Genomic DNA, 7,465 nt, shown 5'->3' with positions numbered 1-7,465 from the left:
GAGGGAGGGAGGGAGGGAGGGAGGGAGGGAGAGAGAGAACAATCCTTAGAGATAATAATCCTTACTTAGTTTCATATGTCTGACACCAATTTTTCTGCCTTAAACTCTGTGAATGATTTGTGGCTTCCAGGTGAGATTCTGTCACACATATTCTCCTTTGTGTGCCTCTAGGATGGGGAGGAGGAGAAAGAGAGAAAGCCAGCCTATCTCTCTGTCTCTCTCTCTCTCTGTCTCTCTGTGTGTGAGTGTGTGTGTGTGTTAAAAAGAACTAACAAATCAGAACAAGCAGATCATTCCTTCCTCACAGCTAGAGATGATTAGGTAAAACATAGAGTTTGTAACGTAGGGTTTCTGTCTTTGCTGGTAGGGGAGATACATAGCAAAAGGGAGCATTAATTTTGCTGCATCAAAGCATCCTGCTAGTTGCTATTTGTCTGTTTTCTAATGATCATGTCAGGAAACAATCTATACCCCACATGAGCATATAAGGATGTGGGGTGGTTATAAATTGAAAGGACATTTACCTAAGAGTAAAAGGATTAGTGACCACCAATATACAAATGAGTGTCTTTAATAGCTACGAGAAGCCTGAACCTCATCTGCAGAATCTCATGTTTTTTGTTTTATCATTTTATATTAAGACTATTTGTAATTAACAAAAATTATTGTTTATTAAAAATCTCCCATTTAAAATCATGTGCAAATGTAAAGTATTTTTAAAAATTAATTGTTTAAGCTTCTCGAGTAGCTAGGACTACAGACATGTGCCACCATGCCCAACTAATCATTTTTTTAAAAAATATTTTTTGTACAGACAAGGTCTCGCTGTGTTGCCCAGGCTGATCTCAAATTTTTGGCTTCAAGCAACCTTCTTACCTCAGTCTCCCAAAGTGCTGGAGTTACAGGCATGAGCCATCATGCCAGGCCCTAAAAATAAAATTAAGATGTCAACTGGGATGCGTTTGATCTCCCAACAAAACAATAAGCAGTTTTATTTTTCTGTCACAATTTACCTTGTCACATATTAGCCGCCACCATATTTATTCCAATTAACTAGAGTAATATACCTTTCATTTAAAATGAGTGAGGGGAGGGATAGCATTAGGAGATATAATTAATGTAAATGACGAGTTAACGGGTGCAACACATCAACATGGCACATGTATACATATGTAACAAACCTGCACATTGTGCACATGTACCATAGGACTTAAAGTATACCAAAAAAAAGAAAAGAAAAAGATATTTTGAAAATTAAAATAAAATAAAATGAATGAATGCCGGAAGTAAATCTCTTAAAATATAGCTATCATCTTTTATAGAATGGAAATACAGGATTACACATCAGGTGCTATGAAAATGTACATGATGTCTCTTGAATACACAAACCCACTGAGGGAATTATTAAAGAAACACTTCACTAGAAGAGTAAATATGAAGACATACATTGAATATTTATTGCCATGCTATCTAGAATTTTTATGAACGTGTTTTTAAACTTAAATTGGGACACACAAACAGATAAGAATGAGTATACTGGCGAAATTAGAGCAGAAGAATATTTAAAACTGGAATTATTTCAGAATCTGTGAAATGTACACCTGTTGTTCATAAAAGAGATATACACATGCCCAGCTATCTGTGGTAGCCTCTAATGATCTTCCCTTCTTGCTACTTGTCCTTGGTGTGTGTGCTCGTGTAGATCTCTCCCACACTGAATCAGGCAGACTAGTCTCTGTGACCAATAGTACACAGTGTTAGTGATGGTGTGTGACTTTCAAGCCTTGGTCATAGGAGACATTGCAACTTCTGCCTTGGTTTCTTGGAGGCCTTGCTCTTGGGAGGTCCAGCTACCATATAGTTAGGATACTCAAGCAGCTCCTTGGAGAGGCCCACATGGAGAAGAAATTGACAGCCAAGTTGATAAGCCACTTTGCAAGGGATCCTGCATCCCTAATCAAGGCCTTCAGTTGATAATACCCTCAGTCAACATCTGACTGCAAGTCCATCAGCAGCCAAGAGTCAGAAAATCCCAACGAGGCCACTCCCAGATTCCTGACCTGCAGAAACTAAGAAAGAATAAGTAATTGAGGTGTTCGAAGTCACATAGCTTTGGAATGATTTGTTATGCAGCAACAAATAACTGACACATACTATATATTAATGTATTGAAATATTATGTTATCAAAAGATACTGTTAACAATTTTCCTTCTCATTCATTTATTCTGTCAGTAAGAAATACCTTAAGAATTTCTTGACTCATAACATGTAGTGCCATGTCTAATGCCACTGCCTATTCTTATCTGGACTAAAACAGTCTCTCAGTCTCTTTACTTTGATTCTTGTTTTTCTAGAGTCTATTCTCCACACAAGAGCCTAAGTGGTCTTTATAAAGCATAAATGAGATAGTATCACCCTTCCCCTGAGTAGCCTCTTCAAAAGTTCCTAATTGCACAAGGAATAAAATCTAAATTCTTTAGCCTACAAGCCCATGCATAACTTGGCCTTTGCCTGCCTTTCTCAGTCCCATCTTCTACTCTCATTTATAATCTCATTTGTGTCTCATTCATAAGACTGAGCAATGAGCTCAATGCAGGTTTCTAGGTTCAAAGAAGCCAAGCTTGCTGTACTTTCAGTTCCTGCCACCTGGAGCACTCATACCCCATACCCTTATGTGCCTGGCTCTGATCAAAGATTATGTGCTTGTTAACCTGCTTACTTGTTCACTGTCTGTTACACACACACACACGCAAATACACACCATTATTAAGTCCCTGAAAGCAGGGACATTTTCTGCTTTATTCCTTGTACCTTGAACAGCATCTGGCACTTAATGAACGATTAATTTTGTGGAATGAATGGATGATCGGTGTCAAAATATACATAACTAGAAGCAAGAACTAAAACAGAACATGAAAATAACAGGGTTTAAATGGAGGAAATGTGTTTTCTTTTCAAATTTGTTTTTAATGTCATTGTTATATTATTTTTTAAATCCTCATATGCAAAAAATTACCTATGTTGAAGTAGAATTAAAAGATTGGTTTAAAAAAACTATTTATAGTTACTTTCTAGGGCTGCTAAGCACTTTTTTTTCTTCTCATGTTGCCTTATCTTTTGATGCTCCAGTTATTTAAGACTCTTCACTGGGAATTTTCTAGAAGACCTTAAACTGGAAATGGTCCTCACTGCCTAGCTTGTATAACTCACTGAACTTCACTCTACTGGACATTTTCCTAAGAAACAAGTATTCTGAATTCTCCACTGGGAGCCCCTTGCAAATGAATCACTGCTGAACCAATTCTGACATCTCACACTGTTTCCAAAAGAGAAAGAAGAAATTCTCCATGCTGTTTATGTTTATGGAAACTTCTCACAAGTATTAAACCGTTGCCATTCCGGAAACATATGCCCACTCAACCCAAGGTGCTTTCTTGGGTGTTGTGAATGGAAACAAAGACATTTATTTATTCAGTCAATCTTTATTCCTCTCTCCTCCCAAAATGATTTGAAATTGCTTGCAGTAAGAAGACTTGCAAGAAGGAAGAGGAAAAGGAAGAAGAAGACAAAAAAAAGAAGAGCAAAGAGTGAAGGGAGGAAAAGAAGGAGAAGAAAAACTTGAGGACGACTAAAATGTCAACAGAACTAGAAAATTGTGGACAGGTAGAAGAATAACATCATGAGAACCAGCATCACCAGAATGTTGGTGATCCTTGAAGATACATGTCAAACTCATATCTGTTTATAAGACCTGACTCCTGCCTTCTGAAAGCTTCTATTAGCAGGGGAATTAAGATATGGACATAAATCATCAAAGGGGTGAAAGAAAACATTGATCCTAACTACAATGGAACATTGTGAGTGTATATGTGGCTCTTGAACGGTACAGGACTGCTTTGTAAGGATTCTGACTATTGTGTGAACTCCCGAACCACTGTCACAAAACATGCCTGTGGAAACATATGCTGATGCCACAAGTGTACCTTATAAGCTGGACCACAAAGGAGAGGCAGTGAGGTGGGTGAGTCTGAGTCTCGGCCCTGCCAGCAACCAGCTACATGACCTTCGTCGAGTCACTTAACCTTAGTTTCTTATCTGTAAAATGGGGATTATAGGCTGCTGGCAGTGGCTCACACCTGCAATCCCAGCACTTTGGGAGGCCAAGGCAGGCAGATCGCTTGAACCCAGGAGTTCAAGACCAACCTGGGCAATGTAGTGAGACCCTGTCACTATTTTTAAAAAATACAAATAATTTTTAAAACAATAATAAAATGAGGATGATAATCATACTGGACTCAGAATGTTGTTGTATGTAAGGAAGAAATGAGTTAATACAGAAAATATACTTAGAACAGCATCATGGGACACAGTAAACCCTCCAACAGCACTAGAATCTCCATATGGGTAAAAAAGTGACCAAGTTAATTGCTTACCAATTTGAGCAATTAAATTGCTAGCAATGAAACTTCACGCTAAGTTTAGCAATTTCCTGTAGGGAATGGATTTTTAGTGAGGACATGAGTGTCATATGTGTGTTTTCCATTCAGCCTTTAGCCTGGACTTCTAAAATAGGGCAGTGAGGGTATTTCAGGAGACTTTGAATTATGAATCTTGAATGTATCTGAGATGTCCACCACTGAACCCTTGTGTAGATAAACAAATTGAGGTTGGGCAGGGATGGCCAGTGTTCCATAATAGTGCAAAGTGAGGACCCAACATGGACGCTTGATTCTTGGTTCTTTGCTCTTTCCACAAGAAGGTATGGACTAGACTGGGACTTATTATTGAGCTCTTGACTTGCCAGTCCTCTTGAAGGCATTTTAATCGATGGGGAAAGTCACTCACTAAATACATATTCATTGTGCTTCTACTATGGCAGGAACTATGCTGGATACTGGCGCTAAATTAATGAGCAACAGAGATCTGATTCTAATACTTATAAAGATCCCACTGTAATGGGGGAGGCAGACATTCATCAACCGATCACACAAATAGATGCCAATGACAAGAATTAAAAAGTCTACAAAGTCTTATGCACATATTTCAAAGAATTTGACCCACTAGAAGAGGTCAAGGGAGGCTTCCTTTAGGGAATGACACTTAGGCCTAAATCTGAAGGGTCAGTAGGAACTGACAGGTCAAGGCTCAGGGGAGGAGAGAAAATATGAGTGCTCCAGAAAGAGGAATCACCAAAGATCCTGCGACAGATGGGAGAACAGAATACCAGGGTGAATGGAGTACCGGAAGTGGAGGGAAAGGGGTGTACAATGGGATGAGGTTAGAGAAGCAGGCAGGGGTCAGCGCCAGGCAGGCCTTGAAGATCACATTTGAGATTCTGGTTTTCATATTAAAAGTAGGAAGCTATTACAGGGTTTTATTCAGGGGGATGCCATGATCAAAACTTGCCTTTTAAAAGATTAGCCTGCTATAGGATGCTAATTGAAGGAGACCAAGAGTAGGCCCTGGGAGAAGGGTTAGAGTGGTGGCAGTATCAACTGAAAGATGTGGAAGGATTTAAGACATGGAGGTGTTCTCACTATAACTCGGTGATAGGTTAGTCTAGAGGGGTAGAGGAGAGGTAGGATGTTATTCAAGGAGTCTGTTTAATGGAATGAGATGATTATAGAGAGGGGGTCATTCATTAGGAGAGGGAATACTGAAAGAGAACTTCAGGTTCAGGGGGAGGAGAGGGAAAAGTGGCACTGACCACAGTACCAAATTTGGGGAAATGTTAAAAAAGACTTTAAACTCAATTTGGGTTTTTTACTATTTTATTATGGCACACAGGATAGAGTATGGTACAGTTTCCTTACTTCAACCAAGTAATTCTCAAAGCATCCAGTTATTTCCATTTGGCTAAAGTTACTTTTTGCATGTAGCTTGCATCTGTTTGAGACTTGCCATGTACATCATCCCAGGTCTAGTAAGCAGAAATGTGGAAAGCTTTATTTCTGAGGAGACACCTCATCTTTACAGAAGCCAATACACTGAGAGCCTTCATAGTTCCAATCCATACCATCATGGCAAAGAAGCACTTTACCTATTTGCCCAGCAACCTATATTTAACTATAATTAGGTGGTACAAAGGGATTAAGTAACTTTAAATGGAAACCACTTTGGTTTCAGTTTAAATTCATAACTTATAAAGATCGTCTAAAAAACAAATATTGAATGAAATTAGCTGACAAAGCAATTGTTTTAGAACAAAGGCAGAATAGCAGATACTCAGTAATATCATCTATATTTATTCCACATCAAATGCAAGTGCAAGAGCGTTCATAACTTTACAATGAACAGAGAGGACAGATGGGGTGTGTATTTGATGCAATGTCCAACCAGTCAAGCTATCATTGAAATCCAAGTATTTCCCAATAGAGACATGCAGAGCAATGTCAATGTAACTTACAAGCATATTACCTCCCCCCTTAAGTGACTCATAATTTCATTACTTGTGTCTGTAGTTTTACAGGTTTAAAATGTGTGGCATCAAATGCTATTTACTTGAGGCAACAGAATTACGCTTAACAAACACTAAATCATGAGCTCAGGATTGCAGGCAACATGTTTGCAGTGGAGTGGCAAATAATCTTTGTTAGTTTTAATCCCTTCTCCTGAAATTATATGTAGATAAAAAATTATTCCTTCTTATTGTACTATGTTCTCAGGTTTTAACCTCTGCCCATGATATTTAGACTATATTTTAAATGTAGTTATAGGGATGAATGTATGGGATTCATATTCTATCCATATTGCATTATGACATATCAGTTTGAAATGACCTATTTATCCTGGTTCCATAGTGTAATGGTTAGCACTCTAGACTCTGAAATGACCTATTTACCATAAAGAGTATATCTGTCAAATAATTTCAGAATTGCTCCCTAGAAAGCCATTCCAAAACCTAACACAGCACGTGTTATGAGGCAAAGTCTATTGTTATTTATAGACTTTCTCATTTACTCATGTTTATTATCAGCAACATTTTTGTGGGGAGAGATTTCACCAGTAATCACAACATAATTGTACCCCTCAGAATTTCCAATGAAGGAATAAAAAAACAGCATTGGTAATTGTTAAAATTTTGACTTTTTAAAAAATTGGAGGTCAATAGTCCACTGGTATATACTTTATATTGGTGCCATCTTTAAGGTATTTTAATTAATAACCACAGCAAAAAATACATCATTCGGTATAACTTTATTTACTATTTATTGCACATAACTCAGGGTCTTTAATTGCTAACCACCAAAGGTTCAAAGGACTATTTTTCCATGAAGTTTAACATTAACATTAGCGAATTCATTTACTCATGTGGTGTTTTTTTATTGTAAACATCTGAATGATTCACATTGCCGTAGATCCTGAACTCATAAGCGTGGACCATGCACAGGCTGGCAGCAAGCCAGAAAGCCACTCTGCAAGCAAACAGATACTCTGCATAAAGAGGAAATTCATAGCACAACA

Source organism: Rhinopithecus bieti, unplaced genomic scaffold (assembly GCF_001698545.2).
Source record: "Rhinopithecus bieti isolate Rb0 unplaced genomic scaffold, ASM169854v2 scaffold_315, whole genome shotgun sequence".
Classification (NCBI taxonomy): Eukaryota; Metazoa; Chordata; class Mammalia; order Primates; family Cercopithecidae; genus Rhinopithecus; species Rhinopithecus bieti.
This window is presented reverse-complemented; position numbering follows the sequence as displayed.